This window comes from Neovison vison, chromosome 10 (assembly GCF_020171115.1).
Source record: "Neovison vison isolate M4711 chromosome 10, ASM_NN_V1, whole genome shotgun sequence".
Lineage (NCBI taxonomy): Eukaryota > Metazoa > Chordata > Mammalia > Carnivora > Mustelidae > Neogale > Neogale vison.
The window spans coordinates 41,720,753-41,748,050 of record NC_058100.1 but is presented as its reverse complement, the minus strand read 5'-3'; the positions used below and the strand labels follow the sequence as shown (position 1 = coordinate 41,748,050).

The window sequence follows — 27,298 nt, the reverse complement described above, 5'->3', positions numbered from 1 at the left end:
GTGTTCTGGGGAGGCTGCCCCGCCTCTCCCACAAACACGTGGAGGCTCCTGCACCCCTCAGAACGCATGCATATGTCCCCCAACACATGCACATATCTTGCTTGTGTTACATTAGATCACTCTTATTTTAGTGTGCTGTATTTTATGGTATACATACCCTGTTATTTGATAAAAGCTTCCACTGTAAAAGAAGTTTGAAAACTCTAGTCAGGATGTGTGAAAGGATTCTGAGGGCTCTGTCACCAGTGATACATACAGTAAATGACCCTTTTTTTGTGTGCGGGTGTATTTCTGCCTTTCTGTGCGACGAGTTTGGCAACGACAGAATTTTGAAAAAGCTTATTTTATAATATTCTTTTAAGGCTACTGAAGTGGATTGGCTACCTAGAATATGATGTAGACTGTCTCAGTATTGGGGCCCCTGGGTGGCTCAGTTGGTTAAGCATCTGCCTTCAGCTCAGTTCATGGTCTGGTGTCCTGGGATCGAGCCCCATGTCGGACTCCCTGCTCAGGGGGAGTCTGCCTCTCTCTCTCCCTCTCTTCCCCCTGCTTGTGCTCTCTCTCTCTCTCTCTCTCACTTAAATAATAAATAAATAAAACCTTTAAAAAAAAAGAATGTTCTAAGTATCTGCTTGATTGTACATGTCCCATGGAATTCTGATTTTTATCTATATGAGTAATATAGATGTACTGGGAGAACAAAAAACCCACCCAACCTGTCTTCTCCCAAATACAAACTGAAAAGCTCCTAAGTTTGTTAGGTGAATGTGTGTTTCAGGGTTCTGCAATCAAACTGTGTATCTTGGAAATAAACAGGCCATAATAATCAGATAAATAAGGCACTGATTCAAAGGAGAGCACTGGGTCCCTGGGCTCTTTATGATCTCTTCTGCCGGACTTAGGGAATGTTAGAAGGACTACATAGTTTTGGTGTTGTTTTTATTTTGTTTTAAAGAAAAGGCAGCCATGTCTCTGGGATAGGGCTCCTTCCAGAGGGCTTTTGTCCTTAGGTCACTGAAAATGGTGGTGTCCTCTTAGTGATGTCACCATGACTGTCACATGTCTGTCTTTCTGTACATCCCTCCCTCCCTCCTCGCACGGACCTACCCCTAATTTAAGCATAGATCTACTCAGATAACAAAGGGGAGAAATGTTACTCACTGTCTTTATCAAGGTGGTGTGTTGTTGGTGAGCTTAAGTCCCAAGCTCCTCCTCTCGGAATGCCCTGAGTGTTAGAAAGTCTAAGTCTGCTGTGTGATTTAGGCCAGGAGCGTATGCAGGATGCTTGGCCAGCTTGGGTGACGAACTTTGTCCTAACATTATTCTTTTCATGATTCAGTCAGTTAATTCCTGAGACCTGACCTTCCCAGTTACTGATGCCTCTTTTTTGTTTGTAGAGGAATGTTTCGTGTCTCTGTTTTGGCACATACTTGGATGGAGGGGACAGATTATATCTATATCTATATCTACATATATCTAGGTATAGATATTTATTTATAAATATATAAATTTATAAATATATATAAATATATATGTGTATGTATAAATATATATATATGTGAGAAGTGAGAAGAAACAATAATATCATGATATGACTTGCGCTATTTGAGATGTCAGAGAGGAGGGGTAAAATAAGGGATGACGGAGACCATCAAATTTTGTGTGTGTGTGTGTGTGTGTGTGTGTGTGTGTATTTATATATTTATATTTGAAGTGTGCTCTTAAGTTCAGGGTGATCTATTTTTTTTTTCCCTCCTGGATCAGTTCTGCCATAAACTTCCTTTCTAGGTGCTGTCCACCAATACAGATTTTTTATTGTTCAGGGAGTATACTGAGTTCCTTCTTTTTCTGGAAAAAGATAATGTGCAAACTATTGTGTGTATCTTTGTATCCTAGAATTTTTCTTGTCTGTCCTTATCATATTGCAGAAAGTGGAATCTGATGTGTGCTTGAAAACTACTGGCCTGTGGTATGAGACCTCATACTTGTCCCTTCACTCCTAGAGGACCTGGCCAAGACATTTGATTGTAAATTTGATGGTCTCTGTCATCCCTTATTTTACCCCTCCTTTCTGACATCTCGGAAGGCAGAAGTCATATCATGATATTATTCTCTGTTTCTTCTCACTAGACGGTCAGTATCTACCATCAACACAAGTCTTTCAGAAACAATGTTGACAGCTGCCAGGGTGTAGCAGTCACTGTTTTTAAGTCCTTTCTATATGTTCCTTCGTATGATCCATACAATCATACGTTGCCTTCATAAGGCAACGGCCTTATGAAGGGGAGTTCAGCAGTGTCCTCATTTAACTGATGAAGCAGTTCATCTCCAGAGAAGTGAAGTAACTTGTCCAACATAAGTAGCAACCAAGTGGAGAGTCGGGATTTGAACTCAAGCGGTTTTGCCCCTGCGTGTGCCCTCTCTTCTGACCCTTGTTATCTGCTGCTCGCTGTCTTGGAGTTGAAAGCCACAGCATCACCTTCCAAACAAGGCTAGTTCCCAAAGTGAAGCAGTTCATTCTCAGCATCATCTATACTGAAAAGAACGAAACCTGTATCTTTTTATCTTGACCATCTTAAAATAATACTGACTTTGGAAAATGACAAAGAATGACCCTTTCCTAGTGAAAACCATGGGAAAAAAAAAAAGAGAGAGAACATGATTCAAACAGCTTCCCTCGGCCATTTTCAGACATCTGGTTTTCTCTGTCCTGTCTCTGAATTCCATAATCGAGCAGCGCACCACGTGGACTCATCAGCCAGAGCCCGCTGGACTACCTATCCTGTGAGCTCTAATTGCTAATGTTAGATATGCACAGACACATGTTCCAGCAAAGCTTTCCATCAGTGTCATCACATATCCTTTCTGGAGAGTCCTCTCACTGATGAGCGAGCCTTTGCTTTTTAAGTAGATGTGTCTTTAATTCTCAGCAATTGGGCCTTTTAGCTGTTTTCATCTGCTGTGGATACTCAGCTTAGGACAGTTACCCGATGAGTTTGAGAGGAGCAAAACCGTGCCTGTGTCCGAAGTGAAGAGGCAGGTCTGGTTGGGAAATGCAGACAATGGGTTGGTAGAGATATAGCAAGGTATACTTGATTGCTGCTTTAAAAATTCACAAACCGTGATGCCTGGGTGGCTCAGTTGGTTAAGTGTCTGCCTTTGGCTCAGGTCCTGTCCTGGGGTCCTGGGATGGAGCCGTGCATTGGGCTTCCTGCTCAGTGAGACTCTGCTTCTCCCTCTCCCTTTGCCCCCGCCGCTTGTGTGCGTGCTCTCTCTCTCTTTCTCTCTCTCAAATAAATACATAAAATCTTAAAAACAAAATGCACAGGTTAATAGGTGACCTTATTCTTCCTACATTGCATCCTACCATCCTGGTATGAAAAAAAGAAAATTCTTCACAAAATTCAAATTGAGCTGAGAAAACTTAGAGTTATGGTTGTTGCTGTTGCTATGTCCTGAGGTCATGAGGGGTTACCCTGAAACCCTGGGAAGTATGAAAGTGGACACCTTCTGCCTGCCGGAAGGGAATCCTCTGTAACGATGTGACGTGTCCCTGCAGACTTCCTACCTGTACAGGTCCACGTGGGCCTGTGCTCACATGTGGTTACATTCCTCGCCCTCATCTGGAACGATGGGGATCATCATTATCCCCATCTGCATCATTATCTGCATCTGTAATGCAACTTACATTTTTTTGCTCAGCAATGATGCAAGATCATCTTTCCATATCTTTCTATATTTTTCTGTTTCTTAGGGATACAGATCTCTTTCATCCATAGCCTAATAGAAATGTAGCGTACTAACACCTGCTGCTATTTTTTGAGCTCTTTTTCTGTGTCTGGTATTGGACTAAACCCTTTATATACAAATGAGGAAACCAACGTTCAGAGATAGGTTGAGTAACTTGCCCCAGGTCACATGGCCAGTATGGGGCAGAAGCAGAATTCAAACGCAGGCCGCGTGGCACCAGAACCCACATGTGCACTGCCATTCATGTAATCGACCCTCTGCTGATCGACACTGGCATCTTGTAATTTTCCCTATTTATTTGTTTATTTATTAATTTAGAGCAAGCTCTGTGAGCAGTGGGTGGGGCAGAGGGAGAATCCTCAAGCAGACTCTGCGCTGAGCAGGGAGCCTAACACAGGGCTCAATCTCAGGACCCTGAGATCATGGCCTGAGCAGAAACCAAGAGTTGTATGCTCAGCTGAGGGAGCCAAACGTCTTTGTAGATAGATGCTTGTGAAGCTGTTTTTCTGATGTGTACCTCTTTATCTTGGAGAGCCAACATATTTTTAACAAATGATTTTAGCTTCTGTTGACCTGTGCAGAGAGGTCACAGCTTATCTTCCGAGAAGGTGATGCCATGATCATAGCGATGTGTCATCTTGATAATGACAGTGAATTTCAATTCTTTTGTCGTTTGTTGAGGCTTTTATTTATTTAACACAAGAGCTGCCAGTTTGGGGCTCTATTCAGCAGTTCCTGCTCTCAGTTGCTTCTGGAGTCCCAGGTTTTCAATTCTCAGTGTCTTTCAGGGCACAGGAGAGGCAACCCTGATTATGTAGCAATTTGGGGTACTCCCCCAGAGTCAGACATTCAAAGAGATCGCAAATGGAGTATCCAAGTCACATAGCATTTACAAAGGGAAGTGCTCATACTTATGCTCAGGATCAAACTGAAATGTGCAGTTTTATTTTTCTCTTTTCCATTTGAATGGGTTTCAGTTTACTAAAAAAGGAATACAAATATATAAGCAAGTAATTCTGTCCGTGAAACTTACACCTGTCTTGCTGAAAAAGCAATATAGTGGGAAAGCTGAGATGGCCTTTCATTGGTAGAGAGATTAATTACTACCCTGGAGAGTAGGGAAGGCTGATCAATCATATAAGGATAGATAAGTGGATTTCCTGCCCCTGCCCCGAGAAGCATCTCCTTCCCTTTTTCTTTCCTCACAGCTCTACAATGGATCCTTAGACTTGATTGGATGACTGGTTGGCCAGCCAGGTGACTGTGGCTGTTGGATCCAAGTTCATGGGCTTCAGTCCTTCTGGTGTGGGGCCAGTTCACACTCTGGTATTGCCTGACCACACCTGCCCTGTGGCTCGGACGCTGTGGGCAGTGTGGGTGGGACGAGAAGCCAAGGATACCATCCCCACCGCAGGAGGTGAACTCTGGACACTTCTCCTCATGGCTGAGTTCTGGTTTGCAATGAAGCAGAAAGACATAATGGAATTTTGCACCAATGTCATGAGACTTGAAACTCCTCTGTCTTCCCTGAATGCCGCTGGTGGAGGCAAGGGCTGTAGGACGGTTCTCCTGACCTTCACCCAAGGTGAAGAGAGGAGTTTACATCTGAAGTTGGACAGATGCCCTTTGACGTCTCCTTTTCTCAGATCATTTGATGATGTTCATGAGATAGTCCCACGTTTCTGCCATTAGCATTGAGAGTAGCTGCCCATGATCTTAATAAAGCAGATGAGGTCCTTTCTTTTTAATTTAATTTTTTAAAAATTAGCACATAATGTATTATTTGCCCCAGAGGTACAGGTCTGTGAGTCGTTAGGCTTACATACTTCACAGCACTCACCATAGCACATACCCTCCCCAGTGTCCATAACCCAACCCTCTCTCACTGCTCCTCTCCCTGCAGCAACCCTCAGTTTGTTTTGTGAGATTAAGAGTCTCTTATGGTTTGTCTCCCTCCCAATCCCATCTTGTTTCATTTTTTCCTTCCTTAGCCCCCAACCCCCCCATTTTGCCTCTCAAATTCCTCATATCAGAGAGATCATATGATAATTGTCTTTCTCTGATTGACTTATTTCGCTCAGCATAATACCCTCTAGTTCCATCCACGTCATTGCAAATGGCAAGATTTCATTTGTTTTGATGGCTGCATAGTATTCCATTGTATATATATACATCACATCTTCTTTATCCCTTCATCTGTTGATGGACATTTGGGTTCTTTCCATAGTTTGGCTATTGTGGACATTGCTGCTCTAAACATTTGGGTGCTTGTGCCTCTTCAGATCACTACATTTGTATCTTTAGGGTAAATACTCAGTAGTGCGATTGCTGGGTCGTAGAGTAGCTCTATTTTCAACTTTTTGAGGAACCTCCATGCTGTTTTCCAGAGTGGCTGCACCAGCTTGCATTCCCACCAACAGTGTAAGAGGGTTTCCCTTTTTCCGTATCCTTGCCAGCATCTCTCATTTCCAGACTTGTTAATTTTAGCCATTCTGACTGGTGTGAGGTGGTAACTCATTATGGTTTTGATTTGTATTTCCCTGATGCTGAGTGATGTGGAGCACATTTTCATGTGCCTGTTGGCGATCTGAATGTATTCTTTGTAGAAATGTCTGTTCATGTCCTCTTCCCATTTCTTTCTTTTTTTTTTTTAAGATTTTATTTATTTATTTGACAGACAGAGATCACAAGTAGGCAGAGAGGCAGGCAGAGAGAGAGAGGAAGAGAAGCAAGCCCCCTGCTGAGCAGAGAGCCAGATGCGGGACTCGATCCCAGGCCCCTGGGATCATGACCTGAGCCGAATGCAGAGGCTTTAACCCACTGAGCCACCCAGGTGCCCCATCCTCTTCCCATTTCTTGATTGGATAATTTGTTCTTTGGGTGTTGAGTTTGAAAGTTCTTTGTAGATATTAGATACTAGCCCTTTATCTGATAATGTTGTTTGCAAATATCTTCTCCCATTCTGTCAATTGTCTTTTGGTTCTGTTGACTGTTTCCTTTGCTGTGCAAAAGCTTTTTATCTTGATGAAGTCCCAGTAGTTCATTTTTGCCCTTGCTTCCCTTGACTTTGGTGATGTTCCTAGGAAGAATTTGCTGCGGCTGAGGTCGAAGAGGTTGGTGCCTGCCTATGTTCTCCTCAAGGATTTTGATGTATTTCTTTCTCACATTTAGGTCTTTCATCCATTTTGAGTCTATTTTTGTGTGTGGTGTAAGGAAATGGTCCGGTTTCATTTTTTTGCATGTGGCTGTCCAATTTTCCCAACACCATTTGTTGAAGAGACTGTCTTTTTCCATTGGCCATTCTTTCCTGCTTTGTCAAAGATTAGTTGACCATAGAGTTGAGGGTCTATTTCTGGGCTCTCTATTCTGTTCCATTGATCTATGTGTCTGTTTTTGTGCCAGTACCATACTGTCTTGATCATGACAGCTTTGCAATACAGCTTGAAGTCTGGAATTGTGATGCCACCAACTTTGGTTTTCTTTTTCAGCATTCCTTTGGCTTTTTGAGGTCTTTTCTGGTTCCATATAAATTTTAGGATTATTTATTCAATTTCTTTGAAAAAAATTGATGGTATTTTGATACGGATTGCATTAAATGTGTAGATTGCTGTAGGTAGCATAGACGTTTTCACAATATTTGTTCTTCCAATCCATGAGCCTGGAGGATTTTTCCATTTCATTATGTCTTCCTCCATTTCTTTCATGAGTACTTTAAGTTTTCTGAGTACAGATTCTTTGCCTCTTTGGTTAGGTTCATTCCTAGGTATCTTATGGTTTTGGGTGCAATTGTAAGTGGGATTGGCTCCTTAATTTCTCTTCTGTCTTGTTATTGGTGTATAGAAATGCAACTGATTTCTGAGCATTGATTTTATATCCTGACACTTTACTGAAATCCTGTGCAAGTTTTAGCAGATTTAGAGTGGAGTCTTGGGTTTTCCACTTAAAGTATCATATCATCCGCAAAGAGTGATAGTTTGACTTCTTCTTTGCTGATTTGGATGCCTTTAATTTCTTTTCATTGTCTGATTGCTGAGGCTAGGACTTCTAGGACTATGTTGAATAGCAGTGGTGATAATGGACATCCCTGCCGTGTTCCTGACCTTAGCAGTAAAGCTCTCTTTGTATATCTCCAGAAATGCATCCATTTCTTCTAGATTGTCAAATTTGCTGGCGTAGAATTGCTCATACTGTGTTCTTATAATTGTTTGTATTTCTTTGGTATTGGTTGTGATCTCTCCTCTCTCATTCATGTTTTTATTTATTTGGGTCTTTTCTCTTTTCTTTTTGATAAGTCTGGCCATGGCTTTATCAATCTTATTAATTCTTTCAAAGAACCAGCTCCTAGTTTTGTTGATTTGTTCTATTATTTTTTTGGTTTCTATTTCATTGATTTCTGCTCTGATCTTTATTATTTCTCTTTATTATTTCTCCTGCTGGGTTTAGGCTTTCTTTGTTGTTCTTTCTCCAGCTCCTTTAGGTGTTGGGTTAGGTTGTGTATTTGAGACCTTTCTTGTTTCTTGAGAAAGGCTTGTATTGCTATATATTTTTCTCTCAGGACTGCCTTTTTTGTGTCCCACATATTTTGAACCATTGTGTTTTCATTATCATTTGTTTCCATGAATTTTTTCAATCCTTCTTTAATTTCCTGGTTGACCCATTCATTCTTTAGTAGGATGCTCTTTAGCCTCCATGTAATTTGGGTTCTTTCCAACTTTCCTCTTGTGATTGAGTTCTAGCTTCAGAGCATTGTGATCTGAAAATATGCAGGGAATGATCCCAATCTTTTGGTACTAGTTGAGACCTGATTTGTGACCCAGGATATGATTTATTCTGGAGAATGTTCCATGTGCACTAGAGAAGAATGTCTATTCTGTTGCTTTGGGATGGAATGTTCTGAATATATCTGTGATGTCCATCTGATCCAGTGTGTCATTTAAGGCCTTTATTTCCTTGTTGATTTTTTTGCTTGGATGATCTATTTTAGTGAGAGGGGTGTTATAGTCCCTACTATTATTGTATTACCATCAATGAGTTTTTTTGATTTTGTTATTAATTGGTTTATATAGTTGGATGCTCCCATGTTAGGGGCATAGATATTTAAAATTGTTAGATCTTCTTGTTGGACAGACCCTTTGAGTATGATATAGTGTCCTTCCTCATCTCTTATTATAGTCTTTGTCTTAAAATCTAATTGATCTGATATAAGGATTGCCACCCCAGCTTTGTTTGATTTCCATTAGCATGGTAAATTGTTTTCCACCCCCTCACTTTAAATCTGGAGGTGTCTTTGGGTCTAATATGAGTTTCTTGTAGACAACATATTGATGGGTTTTGTTTTTTTATCCATTCTGATACCCTTGTCTTTTGATTGGGGCATTTAGCCCATTTACATTCAGGGTAACTACTGAAAGATATTAATTTAGTGCCATTGTATTGCCTGTAAGGTGAATGTTATTGTATATTGTCTCTGTTCCTTTCTGGTCTACTACTTTTAGGCTCTCTCTTTGCTTAGAGGACCCCTTTCAATATTTGCTATAGAGCTGGTTTGGTGTTTACAAATTCTTTTAGTTTTTGTTTGTCCTGGAAGTTTTTTGTCTCTCCTTCTATTTTCAATGATAGCCTAGCTGATATAGTATTCCTGGCTGCATGTTTTTCTTATTTAGTACTCTGAATATATCATGCCAGTTCTTTCTGCCCTGCCATGTCTCTGTGGATAAGTCTGCTGCCAATCTAATATTTTTACCATTGTATGTTACAGACTTCTTGTCCCGGGCTGCTTTCAGGAGTTTCTCTTTGTCACTAAGACTTTTGTAAGTTTCACTATTAGGTGACAGGGTGTGGACCTATTTTCATTTATTTTGAGGGGGGTTCTTTGTGCCTCCTGGATTTTGATGCTTGTTCCCTTTGCCATATTAGGGAAATTCTCTACAATAATTCTCTACAATATACCTTCTCCTCCCACCCTTGCTTTCTTCATTTTCTGGAATCCCAATTATTCTAATATTGTTTCACTTATCTCTCAAATTCTCCCCTCAAGGTCCAGTAGTTTTTTGTCTCTCTTTTGCTTAGCTTCTAAGTTTTCTATATCACTAATTCTCTCTTCTGCCTCATTTATCCTAGCAGTAAGAGCCTCCATTTTTTTTTTTACTGCACCTCATTAATAGCTTTTTGATATCAGCTTGGTTAGATTTTAGTTCTTTTATGTCTCCAGAAAGGGCTTTTATTTCTCCAGACAGGGTTTCTCTAATATCTTTCATGCCTTTTTTGAGCTTAGCTAGCACCTTGAGAATTGTCATTCTGAACTCTATATCTGACATATTACCAATGTCTGTATTGATTAGGTCCCTAGCCTTTGGTACTGCCTCTTGTTCTTTTTTTGTGCTGAGTTTTTCTACTTGGTCATTTTATCCGGATAAGAATATATGAACAAGAGAATAAAATACTAAAAGGGTTGCAAAGGCCCCAGAAAAATGTATGCTACCAAATCAGAAGAGACCCCAAATCGCAGGGAGAAAAAGGGGGTAAAAAGTTTAAAAAAAATTTTTAATTAAATATATATATATATATTTATATATATTAGACTGGTGAATAGAACAGAACCACCCACTTGATTTTGGGTGTATTTTGGTCTCTTAGAAGAAACTACCTCCTAAAATTTTTTAAAGAAAGAAAAACATATATATATATATATATATATTTATCAAAATAAGGATAAACATGATGATGGGATGGAATATGACTGCAAGGATGAAAATCTAAAAAATTCTAAAAAAAGGAATTGATAAGATAAGTTGGTTGGAAAAAGAAAGAAAAGAAAGTGGAGAGAATTTGCTCGGGCTAGAGACTAGAAAAAAAGCCCTGTGCTAGATTTAGGGTATATTTTGATCTATTAGAAGAAATTGTATCCCAAAAAATTTTTAGAAGAAAAAATGCTATATGTATACAAAAAATAAAGTTAGATACAGTGAAGGATAAAATATGACTATAATAATGAAGGTTTAAAAAGATTTTTTTTAGAAAGGTATTTTTAAGATAAACTAGTTTAAAAACCATTAAAAGAGGGGCGCCTGAGTGGCTCAGTGGGTTAAAGCCTCTACCTTTGGCTCAGGTCGTGATCCCAGGGTCCTGGGATGGAGCCCCGCGTGCGCTCTCTGCTCAGCGAGGAGCCTGCTTTCTCCTCTCTCTCTGCCTGCCTCTCTGCCTACTTGTGATCGCTGAGTGTCAAATAAATAAATAAAATCTTAAAAAAAAAAAAAACGTTAAAAGAGGAAGGAGTAAAAGTTAAAAAAATTAGAATAAGAAAAAAATAAAATTTTAAAAGTTTAATTAATTTTGCAAGACTAAAGAATCATAGGGAGAAAGCCCTGAATTTCTTGCTTTGCTTTCCCTTCCTATGGAATTCCGCTGTTCTCCTTGATCAGTGAGCTTGGTATCGGCTGGATGTTCTTGCTGATCTTCCCCGGGAGGGGCCTGTTGCTGAGATTCTCAAATGTCTTGGCCTGAGGCAGAATTGCACCGCCCTTGTCAGGGGCCCGGCTAAGTAATCTGTTGGGGCTGGCTCTCAGGAGCTTTTGTTCCCTCAACGCTTTCCGCTTTCCATACCGCGTTGGAGGCCGGGAATGAAAATGGCGGCCTCCCAGTGTCGGGCTGGAGGAGCTGAGATCTCCGGGTCCCACCCGTCAGTGCGCCCTCAGAGAAAAACACTCAGTCCTTCCCATCTCCCTGATCTCCCTGTGCTCGGAGCTCACCCGGCCCGTGACCGAGCTTTTCTGTCTCTGGTACACAGTCCCATTTGGAGTCTCCAAACCCAGCAGATCCCTGCCTCTGGATCTGCCATTGTGGGGTCCCCGCTCCAAGAGCAATGACCCGACTCTGCTGCGGATCACAGTTTACGGTAACCCTGAGCTGAGAGCCCACTCCTCAGCTCCGTTTCTGTAGCCGGCTTCCCTGCTCTGATACCCGCGAGCTCCACTACACTCAGACTCTTCCGATCCTGCTGTGACCCTGCGGGACCTGAGACCACTCTGTACCCGTGAGGCCTCCATGCCCGCTTAGCCTCTGGAGCGATGTCCCTCAGTGGAGCAGACTTATAAAAGTTCGAATTTTGTGCTCCACTGCTCTGCCGCTTGCCAGGAACCGGCCCCTCTTCCCGTTGCTTCGGGTTCACTTCTCTGCACATCCTACCTTTCAGAAAGTGGTCAATTTTCTGTTTCTAGAATTGCTGCTCTTCTTCTCCTCGATCTCCTGTTGGGTTTGTAAGTACTCGGAATGGTTTGATAACTATCTAGCTGAACTCCTGCGACCTGATGTCAACTCAGTCTGCTGCTCCTCTGCCATCTTCTCCTCTTCTCAGATGAGGTCCTTTTTAGTTTTTACTTTTGCAATGAAATTGTCCATCTACCTAGACAAACCTATAAAGATGTGTGCAGATAGCTAACTGTATGAACCTGAGTTGGGTTCGTGCTCATGTTGTCAGGCCATGGGGGAAAAAAAAGGCTGTGGGTTTCATGCTATGATGTTGAAGCTAAAGATTCAACCCAATATAAAAGTTGAAGGAAGTTTTCTTTTCTCCCATTAAAAAGTAACATTTCTTTCAGCATATAACTTAAAGGAACCTGAAAGAGAAACCATAATCTTTTGAGGAGTGTGGAAATCAGAAATGGGTAATAGGGTTAAGACCACAGATTTTATCATCAGGCCTTCTGATTTCAATCCTGGTTCTGACATAGAGAAAGTTATTTAAACCCTGGGGCTTCAGTTTCCTTCTCTATAAAATAGGACTAGTAATTATAATAATAGTGCCTGCTTTGTTAACTGACATAGGATTATGTGAGTTAACTCCTGTAAAGCAATTTAGAATAGAATCTAGCCCCTGATAAGCCCTCAATTTAATACATCTCAGCTTTATTACTGTTATTGTTTTTATTAATGTTATAATTTAATAATGATATTTTGTCATTCTCACAGGCTGCTGTATTATAACAAGTTAAGAAGGATACAAAAACATTTCAACTAAACTGGTCACAAATTTAATGACTGAGCCTAGGGGCTCAGTCATTTGAGCATTCAACTCTCAGTGTCTGCTTTGGTCGTGGTCTCTGGGTCCTGGGATGGAGCCCTGAGTTGGGCTCTGCGCTCTGTGGGGGGTCAGCCTAAGATTCTCTTGTCCTCTGCCCCTCCCCCCACTTGTGCACACACGTTCGCTATCTCTGAAGTGAATAAATAAACTCTTTAATAACATAAAAAAATTGAGCCCACAGCTAGGTCTGATGTTTGCCGGAAAGGAAATGATTTATAGAGCTTGCAGGCTTTGGGAATCTAAGGAGGTCAAGAGGAATGCCTCCTCCGTATGCAAGTCCTCGTAGTTCATTAGGGAACTGATACCACAAGAAACCTCTCTGAAGAGTTTAGCAGTCTCTCACTGAAGATCACAGCTGCCGTGAATGTTATCTTATTTATGGTCCTTTTTTTAAGGGATTGTGCTGAAGAAAAGGTTGCCAGCATCGATTTTGTGTGGCTGTTAGCCTCTAGATAGGTCTTATTGGATTCAGCGCTCTGCTCTATTCCTCTGCTCTGGTGGTGGGAAGTAGATGTCAAATCTGTCAGCAGGATAGGACTATGCTCAGATGAATCCAGGACAAGGGATTGTTCTGATTGGGTAGAGGAGCTTGCACAATCCCTTGTTTCTAAGAACTGAGTACTTGTGATAATGATAGTAAACTGTTCTGGCAGGCCAGTAACAATTCTATAAGCAGAAGATACACGCTGTGTAAAGCAAAAGGTATTTTAAAATCTCCTTTCTTTCTGATATATCTTATATAGCTTGTTAATTTTTTCCTCTCAGCTTTATTGAGGTATAATTGACTCTGGTTCTATTTCTTCACATTATTCTGCTATATAAATAATTTCTTTAAAGGTCCTGAATTCTAAGAAAGCAGGAATTTTATTTTTAATACTGTCCTTCAGTTTTTAAAAAAGTATACATTTTTAGTATTTTGTCAGTACTAAGTTCCTTGATACTGGCATTATAGGATGTGAAAATTTAAATGATCTATTGCCTGCCCTTTTTGTTGGCATTTAAGATAGAGCAAATCCATATAATCCAGATATGAATTCTTGACATCATAACAAATAAGGCTCAAGATCTTGTGGAGCAGATAAGTGTCTTTCTGTCGAGACCTCAGCTAAGAGAATCCTTTGTGGAAATAAAGCTTTTCTCTCCTCTCCTCTCCTTTTTTGACAGTGACTTTGGATTATAGAAGGTGCTAAACCCAACACCTGTAAATCAAACTTAGCATTTGGAGCAAGCCATTGTCTCTACTAAAAATACTTCCTTTCATAGCCTTTCTTCCCCAGTATTTTGCTTTGGAAGAAATTGAGACTTCCCGTAAAACAGTGGAGAGAGTGCGGAGCAGAGTTTTTCAACCTTGGCAGTACCGACATGTAGTTCTGTGTTGTGGGGTCTGTCCTGGGCATGGCAGCACGTTTAACACCAGCCCTGGCTTCTACCTACTGGATACTGGTCACAATAATCAAAAGTGACTCCAGATGTTGTCATATGTCTACTGTGGGGCAAAATTACCTCAATTGAGAGCCCCTGGGGTAGAGAATAATGAAGAAATGCAAAAAAGCCTCAGAAAAAAAGTGGGGCTAATTGGTAGTAGAAAAACACTGAGGGGTTTGGGTTTTCTCAGTCAACGAAAGTTTCTATTTTTTAAAACATAAGAACCGAAGAAGACATTTGGAAATTACTTGTCACACCTGAGCCGGAGTATTAATACCTTAATCACACTGAGATCATAAACTAATCAATAAGAATATGGATAAGTTAAAAAATATATATATGGATAAGTAGACAATGCATACACAACAGTTACCACACAGAAATGTAATGGCAAACGTGAAATGTTCAAACATTGATCATTTCTCTTATTTGTACTGTTTTTCTACAGTTCAGTCCAAAAACGTCATTAGATGAGGCAGCGCAAAGTAGGTACCTTGGTTTGTCAGGGCTATGGGAGAGGAAAGTGCCACAAAGGCCTAGAGGAAAGTGTCAGAAGTGAGCGGGAAGAGAGGAGGACATTCCCAAGTTCGTGTTAGAGCTGGACAGGGGAGGTGCAGAGTCGTGGCTTGTTGTGGAAAGGGAGGAACCAAGAATGAAATGACTCTGTTCATTGGGAATACTGGCGTGAGCTTATACTCAGTAGAGAAAGTCAAGGATGTGCAGAATTAACTATAGACGTAAATTCAGGTGTGCGTTCTGCTTACCTATATCCCAGCTCTGTCTACGAGGAGAATCTGGCTGCAGTAATAGCTGCTACCCCATTCCTTAGTGCATTGGATTCTGATCGCTCTTCTCTACCTAAAGTGCTCCTTGGAGAAATGGCTGATTCTCGGGCTGGGACAGAGAAAGTAGATGAACCTAGAGTATCTTGCTCTGTAATTAGAGAAATTACTCCAAGAAAAGTGAGGGATACATCAAAAGGACCTGGGAGCCAGCTTGAAGAGGCTCCCACTAACCCAGTCTGGGACAGTGCGATCATCAAAACGACAGTGATAGGTTATAACCCATTAAGTAAAACAGAAACTCATGAGTCCATACTGGTCGGAAACAGTGCTTAAAGTCTAAGTTTGATGAGGAATGGGACGTTTGCCTAGCCTCACAGTAACTCTCCACGTCCCCCAATACTTGCTAATTTCAAAGGGAAAATGGGAAGCTTCACAGGGGAAAGGCCTGGCAGACACCACCTTAACCATGTGATCCAAGTTGATAGCATCAGCACGAAGACTGATTGAAACCGTGTGCCACCCGATGGAATGTAATGAGAACACATCGTCTTCACTGTGATGTTCATGCCGGAGGTGCACGACCTGAATCCAATCATGAGGAAACATCAGGTAAACCCAAACCATGATACAAAATAACTCTCCCCTAATCTTCAAAAGTGTCAAAGTCGTGAAAATGAAAGAAACCATAAGCTTTGAGCTGGACCCATTCTCTGAGGAAGTCATTAGGAAATGATTGGTGAACTTGAAATTGAGTCTACAGATTACATGGCAGTGATGGGACCGTGTCACTGTGTTGTTACCTGCTTTTCATGGTTGTGGGCAGGACGGTGTCATTGCGTTTCAGAAATTCACAGTTTGGAGGTGATGAGGCAACTAACTCTCATATGGTTCAGAAAAAAAATAAATCTTACTGTTTTTGCAGCTTTTCTCTAAGTTTGAGATTCTTTCAAAATAAAAAAGAAATAAATAGCAAAATTAGTAATGGCTGGGCCGGTGGTCTTATACTGTGCTGGTGTAGGCTCTGAAGAGCAAACAGTAGGTTTTGAAAGCCTCAAAAATCATCATATCCTGACTGACATCTGGTATTACGTTGTAAGTAAATGAAGAAAAGAATATATTGAACAGATCATTGTATTATAGGGCCAAGTGGCAGTCATATTAATAGACTGTATGTGTAGTGGGCTCTTAACTGTTTACAGATCTCTTGTGAAAACACTGGAGGCTCCCTTTCTCCATCATTCTCATCAGTCTTAGTGCTGGCCCTTCAAGGCTGGTGGCTCTGGCTAACCTATTTTCCTCTTACTGGCTTTCAGTATAAATTTTATTTCTGCTGGAGTAATTCCAATTTCCTTGTTTTTTTTATCTTTTATCTTAACTATCGTCCGTGTTCCTGCCCTCCTCCTTCCTCTCTGCCAATCCCTGCCCCTCCTCCACAGAACCCCCGCCTTCTTGCATATCCATGAGGACAGGCTTTGCAGGTTCCTGTGCTGAAACATTGTCAAACCTGGCCTTCCCTGTTGCACTCCCTTCCCCTGGCACTGTGTCTAATCTGCCCCTGCCCACAGACAGCATCACCCTGGCTGTGAGCAGCTCAGGATGCCCCTCTGATGTTAGCAGTGATGGTTGCTTGGATTTCTGGATCTTCATTTTCAAACTGGTGGCCAATTGTTAGAAGCTAGAACACTCATTCATCAGTGTGCACCGAAAGAAAATTCTCCTCTGATGTCTGAGTATGGAATCTTTTCTTTAGTTTATTGTTATTGTGCCTAGCTTCTGTAGATCGCCACTGGTATTTCAGTGGGGAATTAAAGGAAAATTTCTGCTCAAGTCCACAGAGCCTAAAACATCTGCTGTAAGTAAATAATACTTTAAAATATTCACAGTCGGGCACCTGGGTGGCTCAGTGGGTTAAAGCCTCTGCCTTCGGCTCAGGTCATGATCTCAGGGTCTTGGGATCGAGCCCCACATCGGGCTCTCTGCTCTGTGGGGAGCCTGCTTCCCCCTCTCTCTCTGTCTGCCTCTCAGCCTACTTGTGATCTCTGTCTGTCAAATAAATAAATAAAATCTTTAAAAGAAAAACAAATAAAATACAATATTCACAGTGAAAACAATAAAATAAAAAAAATATTCACAGTATCCTTACAAGGATTCTTTTTGTGATTACTTAATACACAAGGAAAGTAGGTTTGGGAAAAGTTAGTAATATGACTGGTTAACCAGCTCATAAGTAGCAGAGTCAGGATTAAGAATCAAGAGATGTGGATCTCTTGATTCAGAATTCAGGAAACTTTGCTGTTATGTGAAACCCCTGTTCATCCAGAAAGCATGAATGCTATGTTATCTGATCACCAGGAAATCATGCGGTCTCTGCAGTTTGTTCTCAGGACACATGCTTTCTCCTAATAATAAATCCCTAATGAAAGCCGAATTTCTCCAGTGCCTTTGAATTCTAAGTGATTTTTTTTCCTGCATTCTTTGCTTTTTCTTATTTCCTGTTTACTAGATAATACTAATAAGGCAGAACATGAACTGTACACCAGGTTTCAGCTCTGTTCTCAGAAAGCAGGAGTATGGACATTTGGTGCTGTGTAATGGAGAAAATACAAGAAAAGCACATCATCTCTTTATAGTACAGGCTATGATTTTCAGTGCAATTTTCCTCTGATCCATTCATCCACCTTCCCACAAATATATTTTTGCATTCTTCTGCTGTGAAACATGCCAACCTGTCTCCTACCTGCACACCCCTTTTGGCTCGTGCTTCACCCCACGTTGCTTTTGTCTCTGCTTTGCTGCATTGGCGAGACTTCCATTGTTACATTATCCTAATAAAAAAAACCCCACAAATTCAAAATTAGATAAATTTAATATATCAAACCCATAACTGTTACATTACAGTCTAGAAATCAGGTCAGAACTGCTGCTATGTAATAAAATTATGCAAGTGGATAAAAAAATGAGCAGTAGGTGTCGAAGGAGAGATTCTTGACATGGCAATTTTCTCATATTTAAAGCACACACAAAAAGCCTATGGAATGTAATCTGTCTTCTTGGCACATTTGAAAACAGTCCTGAATTCTGCGTTCTCCTTGTGGAAATGGAATTCATGTACCTATTCGTTCTTTCGAAATAGTAAGCATGCTCTCTGGGTGCAGCAGAGTGGAAATGGTGCCTATGGAAAACGGACAGTGGAGGGTTTTTTCTCCATGTGGATTAAAATCACAGCATACTCCTCTGGTCCCAGATTTGCCCCAAATGTACCCTAGGACCTCGTGGGATCGCCCTCCTCTTGCAGGCGTCAGGGGTGCGGGTGGAGCAGACACACAGCTCTGTATATGGACAGAGGATCGGAACAGATACGACAGAATTCTGCTTTTTTCCCTGCTGCGGTGTTTCCTTGTAGGAGGGGCGTGGCTACGGGGAGGGTGGCAGTTGGTCAAACCGCATTCCCACAAATTCCGTTTTTCCACTCGGGTTCGCGTTTACCACAGAAGAGCATATGCACATGCTATCAGCGGAGGTGATTACAAAAACTGTTAATGCCTCCTGGAAGGTGACATCACAAACTGTCAAGGCTTCTTGCCAGGGAGAATGTAGAAATGGCAGGTGCCACCTGTTGTTTAAACCGGAGAATAGCTCCAAGTTCTGTTGCAGGAATCTAAGGGCAGCACGAGGCGTAAATATCCTGTGAGCTTATCTCTTTTCCCCCTCACACTGAAGCTCCAACGCCTTATTTATAATCTCACACATTTGTTATAAAGTGAGCTATCAAATGTGCATTTTCACAGCGTAGGAGAAGATATTTGAGTTAAAAACATTCACGGGGTCCTTGTTTACGACTGTGTGTGAATTTCAGTATTTTCTTACATACAGTGCGGCTTGGGGCTCTTGATGTTGGCTGATTTTTCCCTTAAGAAAACAGAACAGAAGCAAAAAAGGAATTTTTCTTCCTTAGAGCTGCCAATGATGGATGAAAACGTCAGAAAGTACTTAGAACTACCGTCACGTTCTCTCTTCCAGCGAGCCATTCATCCACAGCCCATGATAGCCAATACTCCTCGCATTTGTTGCTGTCCATGCGTCGGTTCATTTGGGTGTCAGGTGACTTGCTTTGTTCCTGGACGTTGGGTCCTTCTGCAGGGAGGAATGGATAGCTCTGGAGGGCTTGAAGCGCTGGTGTTCAGTTTATGCAGTGGAGCAAATGTGAACTTTATAGGAGGAGAGGTGTTTTGCTTTTGTTTTTTTTTTTTTTTTTTAAACTCTTTTTTTTTTTTTTTTTTTTAAAGATTTTATTTATTTATTTGAGAGAGAGAGACAGTGAGAGAGAGCATGAGCGAGGAGAAGGTCAGAGAGCGAAGCAGACTACCCATGGAGCTGGGAGCCTGATGTGGGACTCGATCCCGGGACTCCAGGATCACGCCCTGAGCCGGAGGCAGTCGTCCAACCAACTGCGCCACCCAGGCGTCCCTGCTTTTGTTTTTTTTTAAGCTTTACTCTTTTAAATATTTTATTCATTTATTTTAGGGAGAGAGAAGCATGAGTGGGGGGAGGAGCAGAAGGAAAAGGAGAGAGAGAATCTCAAACAGACTCCGCGCTGAGCATGGAGCCTGACTTGGGGCTCGATCACACGACGCTGAGATGATGACCTGGGCCGAAATCAACAGTCAGACACTTAAAGACTGAGCCACCCAGGTGCCCCTAAAGCTTTATTTTTTTCTTAAGTAATCTCTGTATCCATCGTGGGGCTCGAACTCAGCTCAAGAGTTCGATGCTCTAGACTGAGCCAGCCTGACCCCCCTGTGAGGAGGAGCGTCTGACAAATGCTGTTTGATCATGTAGGTTACAGTACATCTTGTGAATTACCAAACTCTAATGGCCAGAGACTGATACCCCCTGTGCCACTTACCGTGGATAATCCAGTAGCTATCTCGGAACGCAAGAGCTCTGTGCTTAGAAACAGACCAGAAGGCAGTACAAGGTCAAGTGAACGTAAGCCTTATTGGATTCTAGTCTCTGAAACTGTTGCTGTGTTTTAGACCATTTTTCAACATTCTGAATTTTAGGGAGCTGGCACTGGGGGCTTTGGTGAGTGCAGCCTCCCACCCAAAGCAGAGACAGCAGCCTTGTAGTTTTCTCCTTTCCTGACATCCCCGTCCCCGGTTTCTCACACATGGAGCAGACCTGGAGTGCTGACTTCACGACTCGGCTACATCACTAACAGTGCACTTCAAGTCCTCTTATGAGGGTTGACACCAACCGGTGGTGTTCATGTCGGCCTTTTAAATTCAAGAAGGTCAGAGCTCAGGCAGAGTAATAAAAGGAAATGCAGAAACAGCAGGAAGTAATAGACGGGGGAGGCAGAAGGCATTTGAGGGCTGGTTCTCCACTTTGGGCACATTCTTAAGCTCTTGGGGCCTTGATGTCCCCATCTATAAAGTGGGAAATTGAGGCCAGGTCAGAAGATTTGGAGGTTTCTTGTACCTATAATTATAGGCAAACCTCAGAAATATTGCAGTGTTGGTGTCAGACGACCTCAATAAAGTGATTATTTCAATTAAATTGGTCAAATGAAATACTTGGTTTCCCAGTGCATATAGAAGCTATGTTTATACTATACTTTGGTATAGTAAGGTTGCAATAGCAATTATGTCTAAAAAACAACATATATTTTAATTAAAAATACTTTATTGCTAAAAAATGCTAATCATCAGAGTTTTCAGCAAGTCATAATCTTTTTGCTGCTGGAGGGTCTCGCCTCCACATTGATGGCTACTGACTAGTCAGGGTGGCGGGCACTGAAGGTTGGGTTGGCCATAGAAATTCCATAAAATAAGATAACAGTGAAGTTTGCCTCATCGATGGATGCTTCCTTTCATGAAGGATTTCTCTGGAGCATGCGATGCTGCTTGATAGCATGGGACCCGTGGGAGAAATTCTCCCAGAATTGGAGTCAGTCCTCTCAAACGCTCCAGTTGTCTTATCAACTTAGTTTATAGGATATTCCGAACCTTGGTTGTCGTTTCAACGGTCTTCACAGCATCTCCAGCAGAAGTACATGCCATCTAAGAACCCACTTTCCTTGCGCCTCCATGAGAAGCAGCTTCATCCGTTCGGTTCCGTCGTGAGGTTGCAGCCCGTCCGTCCCGTCCTCGGGCTCCGCTCCTGAGTCTCGTTCTCCTGCTCTTTCCTCCCCTTCTGCCATGACTTCCTCCCCTGAACTCTTGAACCCCTCAGAGTCACCCAACTTCTTCCTAACCCTTATTAATGTTGATATTTTTATTTCTTCCCATGAATCCCAGATGTTCTTAATGGTATCTAGGATGGTGAATCCTTTCTAGAAGGCTTTCAATTTACTTTGCCCAGATCCATCAGAAGAATCACTATCTATGGCAGTTGTAGTCTTAAAAAATTTGTTTTTTCAGTAATAAGATTTGAAACTTTGATCCATGAGTTTAGAATGGAGGTTGTGTTCACAGGCACAATAACAAGACTAATCTCATTGTCCATCTCCATCAGAGCTCTTGGGTGCCCAGGTGCATTGTCAGTGAGCATTAATGTTTTGAAAGGAATCTTTTTTCTGAGCAGTGGCTCCCAACAGTGGACTTGAAATCTTTAGTAAACCAGGTTGTAAACAAATGTGCTGTCGTCCAGGCCTTGTTGCTCTGGTCACAGAGCACAGGCAGAGTAGACTTAGCATCATTCTTAAGGGTCCTAGGATTTCTGGAATGGCACCTGAGCGCTGGCTTCCCCTTAAAGTCACCAGCTGCACGAGCCCCTCACAGGAGAGCCAGCCTGCCCTTTGAAGCTTTGAAACCAGGCGTTGACTTCTCTCTGGTTGTGAAAGTTCTGGATAGCATCTTCCAGGGCAAGCCTGTTTCATCGACATTGAAATCTGATGTTGGTGTGGCCGCCTTCATGACTTCTCGGAGCTGGATCTTCTGGAGAACTTGCTGCAGCTTCTCCGTCAGCACCTGCTGCTTCAACTTGCACCTCTGTCCAGACGACTTCTTTCCTGAAGCCTCGTGAACCAACCTCTGCCAGCGTCAGACTTTCCTTCTGCGGCTCCCTCACCTCTCTGAGCCCTCTTAGTGTTGAAGAAAGTCAGGGCCTTGCTCTGGGTTAGGCTTTGGCTTAAGGGAATGTCGTGGCTGATGGCTCTTCTGTCCAGACCACTGAAACGTCCTCCGTATGAGCTGTAAGCCTGTTTCGCTCTCTTCTCATTCATGCGTTCACTGGAGTAGCCCTTGTCATTTCCTTCATGAACTTTCCCTTTGCGTTCACAGCTCGGCCCATGCTTGGTGGTAGAAGCCTAGCTTCCATCTTATCTCAGCTTCCATACGCCTTCCACACTCAATCACATCTAACTTTTGATTTAAAGTGAGAACATGCAACTCTTCCTTTCACTTGAACACGGAGGCCATTATAGGGTTATTAATTGGCTCAGTTTTGGCATAGCTGCATCTCAGGGAATAGGGGGGCTGAGGAGAGGGAGAGAGATGGGGAACGGCTGGTCCCCATCTCCCCATGTGGAGCTGTGGGAACACACATTTATCAATTGAGTTTGCCTGTCTTCTCTGGGTGTGGTTTTTGGTCCCCCCAAAGTTATAATAATTATATCACAGAGTACTGATCACAGATCACCATGACAAATAGAATAATGATGAAAATGTTTGAAATTGTGTGAGAATTACCAAAATGTGACATAGAGGCGTGAAGTGAGCGAAGGCTGTTGGAAAATGGGTGCCGACAGACTTTCCTGATGCAGGGTGACTACAAACCAGCCACAAACCTTCCATTTATAAAAAACAAAAATGAAAAAACCACAGTACCTTCCAAGTGCAGCAATGTGAAGAACAACAGAACAGGGTGTGCCTGTGTGTGTGTATTTGGGGTTTACCTTGCGAGTGTGCCATTAGATAGACGTAAAGCCCTGTTTAAACTGTAGGTTTCAGTGTGAGTGCAAGCCTGTCCTTTCCCGGGATCACAAGTGGTGACAAGATGATCTCTCCAGTCCTCACCCAGGCACACGATTCTGGGAGAAGGTTACTTGCTCCTTCCATGATACATGTTCTACAGGGTTTTCCTAGGAGACTCACGGATAAACTAGAATAAACACAGCTTGCTTTGGGAGAGCACAATTTTTCCTTCACTCTCCTTAGCCTAACATTTTTGATCTTCAGCACATAATATCTAAAGAGATGACAAATTTTATATTCATAAAGAATGTGTCATATTTAATACTGGATACCTTCTTTTTTAAAGATGTATTGATGTATATGTTTTAGAGAGAGAGAGAGAGCAGGGGGAGTAATAGAGGGAGAGGGAGAGAATCCTCAAGCAGACTCATCAGTGGACTCAGATCATGACCTGAACCAAAATCAAGAGTCAGCTGCCTAACAGACTGAGCCACCCAGCCATCCTAGGCCTGATGCCATGTTTGGGAACTATGATTGGGAACAATTGCTTGAGACCTCCAAACAGCGCCAGCTGTTTCCATTCCTGAATTCCGTGTTGCTCATTGCCTTGAGGTTCTCGAGGTTTCTGCTCCTTTACTTCGTTCACGGTCAGGTCATCAGTAGCCCTGCTGTCATGTGTTCATGGTGTTGCTGATGTTAAGTACAGCCAGTGGAGTAGGGGGTCTGCGTGGAGGAGGGGGCTCCTTCACAGACACCCCCATTCTGTGCTGTCTGTGCTGGGTCCTCTGTGGGCAGGAAAGACAGCTGTTTTGTTACATGAGACAGGCCAGTGATGGTACCTGCTGATTAAAGTGTTCCTTCCTTCACGTCCAGGAAGGCTGTAGCTGAATTCAGGCTACACACTTTTGGGGTATCTTGGAAACAGACCTCATTGACATCACCTGCTGTCCTTTGGCCCAAGCAAGCCCTCCTAACAGCACAAACGAGCTCATTTTCCCTGGCTGTCCATCTCTGTTACTCACAGGAAATCCTCTCAGACTAAGCCAGAGTTCCGCATGGGTTGCTTATCGCTTCCCAGTTTTCTCACACAGTTTCTAAAAATGTGCAGAAAGGCAGATGTGCCAGAAGTACTTTTCACATTATCACCTGGGGCTTCCATCTGGGAAGTGGGGGGATCAGGCTTTTGTTGCCCTTTGGTAGGCCAGGGCACAAACATGGGTCTACCTGAGCATTCCTGAGCTGTTCCTCTTCACAGGTAATATCTCCCCTCTCCAACCAGCTTCCCCAGCACACATTGTCCCACCACACCCCCCCCACACACTCACACACTCACATTTCCTCTCTTCCTCCCTCCCTCTTCCTCCCCCCCCAGCCCAGCATCCTTCCCTTTTCTCCTACCCCCCACCGTTTTTAGTCAGTTATAAGGTAGAATGGCAAGGCTCACTTTTCCTACATAGTCTATTTTTATTTTTATTTTTTAAGACAGTTTATTTATTTACTTATTTGATACAGAGAGAGAGAGATCACAAGTAGGCAGAGCAGCTGGCAGAGTGAGAGGGGGAAGCAGGCTCCCCACTGAGCAGAGAGCCCGATGCGGGGCTCGATCCCAGGACCCTGAGATCATGACCTGAGCCGAAGGCAGAGGCTTAACCCACGGAGCCACCCAGGTACCCCTACAAATTCTGTTTTTACCCTAACAACTTTAAATTTACCTCAAGGGACCATTGCATAGAGTCAGATTTCTTGTAGCAAGCGGGGCCTGTTTGTGCTTTTAATGCAGACATCGAAAACACAATCATTATTTGTTAAACCAGTCTTAAAACATTGTAGAAATGATTCCCAAATGTGCAGTCCTTTTTCCTCACGCTCCAGACATCTAGTTGTCTTCCAAGTGCGTAAACACTGCTCATTGGCCTTGGGAACAGCCGGGTCCTCAGTCCCCACGTCTGCCGTGGAGGCCAGCTGTGTGTGGAGACAGACTGAAGGTGAACTTCCAGCATCAAGAGGTGTGAGGCCTGACCTCTAACCAGGGCTCCGTCCTCATCACGGTTCTGACAGAGACTCTCATGTCAAGGAAGACATCCGGTAGCGATTGACAGTGAATCACAACCAACCGGAGCTTCAAAGAACTTGGCTCCCCGCCTCCCTTTTCTTAACCCCGTTGGCAGTTTTCACAGGATTCGGTTTGCAAGAGGCTTCTGTAATAAGCAGATGGTTACGTTTTACTTGTGTAATATCATTTTAAAGGTGCCTCTTCACATCCTTAACCCGTGGTTGTGTGGGCCAGTTGCAGAAAACAGCAGACCTGGTGTCCAGGCCTGGAGATGAGGACTGGAGCCCACCCAGGCGGATTGGCTGTCCTCGTTCGCTGGCTGTCCAGCTTTAGCTTCATGACAGCCCCTCGTGGAGACAGACGACTGCTTCCATCTTGGATGAGCAAACCCATGTCCAGGGAAGTGGTCCAAGGTCAGAAAGTAGTTAGATGAGAAACCAAGATTTAAATCCAGTTCCAAGCGTAGTCTTCTCTCCACCATATGTAATGAATCCCCGGCTACAAGCATTTGCTTTGCTGCTGTGCAAAAAATTTACACTTCTTCTCCCGAGTCTCAGAACGATGGGAATATCTTAGGTGTGCCATATTCTTCTTTTTTTTTTTTTTTAAAGATTTTATTTATTTGACAGACAGAGATCACAAGTAGGCAGGGAGGCAGAGGCCTGCCATATTCTTGATGTGACCTTCCTCCCTGATCTTCCTCCCTTTATGTTTAATTGTTATCCCATTGTTGTTATTATTATTGTTATTTTTTTTTCTGGTAACATCTGTCATCCCATGGGTCTTTCCAGAGAACAGTGTTTATTTCCCATTTTATGGGTTGGCCCCACCCCCACTCAACACTATCCACCAAGTTCTTCTCCCAAACCCTATGCAGCCCTTTGTGTGTACATGTATTCTGGGGCTCCCAAGGATAGAGGCTCCTGCGTGAGGAAGCTGGATGAAAGCCTGGAAAGGTTATTTTGTTGAAATTCTTTCCTTGAAGCTCCTTTGGCAAAGGAGCCAGGCTGGAACTCTTACCAGAACAGTTGTGTTTCATAGTTACAGTATAATCGCGAGACTGTAATTCATGGCCATTAAATTGCTTCCTTTGAAGTATAAGAAAAACCAGAACAACTTTTATGGCCCCTTAACCCACAGGATTATAGTACACATGAATTAAAGTCAAGTGTGTTATGAACTCTCCCAGGTACCACAGCTGGCAGGAGTCCATCTTCTCCCTCGTGCTCATTAATCGGTTGACTTTCAACTGAAAGTGGGGTGGAAGCTATCAGAATCTTGGAAGCCTCTTTCTTCTCTCTCATCTTCGCAGTTTTGTAAAAACAGCCCGAAGATGAGGGGTCTCCTTAGGACAGCTCGACTAACAGGAGGACTGTTCTTTCTCGGTTGGATCCCTTCAGGAAAGGGTGGCAGAAAAAGAATATATATGTTCCAGGCACTTCCTGCCTATTAGCGCACTGCTGGCCATTCTGCGTCCCCGTGTTTGCTGATCATCACAGTCGGTCCCGTGAAGTCACTAGTAGCATGAGACAGGCTCAGTAAATTCAGTCAGTCCAGGGTCACTCAGTAGAGGGCAGTGCCCAAGTTGCAGCTGAGAGATGGGAGCTAAGGCATGTGCTTTGCACCCAGCCAATAGCACCTCCTGGAAATGATACCTGAGGCCATAGAAGAATCAAGAGCCCCATGTCCTGGGTCCGGATGTCCCAAGCACTATCTGTGCAGTAAATAACTGAGATTTATCCTGTTATCACCGTCTTTCAGGAATTTAATGGAAAAACTGTGGCAAAAGAAAAGCAGTGAAAAATATATTAGTATTTAAAGACTCTCCCTGTGAAGTATTTCTAGCATATAGAATGAATATGTGTCTCACACTGTCCAATTTCAAGAGATGCTTAAAATCGATATCATTAGGAAAATTGGCAAAGTAGTTCTGTATTGCTAGAAAAAGTACATCTCCTAAAGGGCAATGGTTTTATCATTAAAAATTTCATTGATAGCTGAGCTGATTTAAAAAGTGGTTGCGGGGAGCACCCGGGTGGCTCAGCCGGTTAGGCGTCTGACTCTTGGTTTCTGCTTGGGTCATGATCTCAGGGTTGTGAGATTGAGCCCAGCGTTGGGCTTCTGGCTCTGTGCTCAGTGCGGAGTGTGCTTGAGATCCTCTCTCTCTGTCCCTGTGCCCCTCCCCCACTTGTGTGCACTCTCTCTCAAATCAATAAATAAATCTTTTTAAAAACTGAAGTAGTGGAGGTCATAGGGTAGCTCTATTTTTAACATTTTGAGAAACGTCCAC

At 42.7% G+C, this 27,298-nt stretch overlaps 1 protein-coding gene across 3 annotated transcripts in view; it reads left to right on the top strand.

Moving 5' to 3' along the window:
* The window catches only part of SMYD3 (SET and MYND domain containing 3), a 689,511-nt gene that overhangs the window by 446,236 nt on the left and 215,977 nt on the right, over positions 1-27,298 (top strand). The window contains exon 1 of one of the 3 annotated variants that reach the window (XM_044267076.1): positions 16,874-16,891. The exons of the other annotated variants lie outside the window; for them this stretch is intronic. The gene's annotated coding sequence lies outside the window, so the exon portion shown is untranslated. Of the gene's footprint in view, positions 1-16,873; positions 16,892-27,298 lie in introns of those variants that run through there. 3 annotated transcript variants of the gene reach the window in all.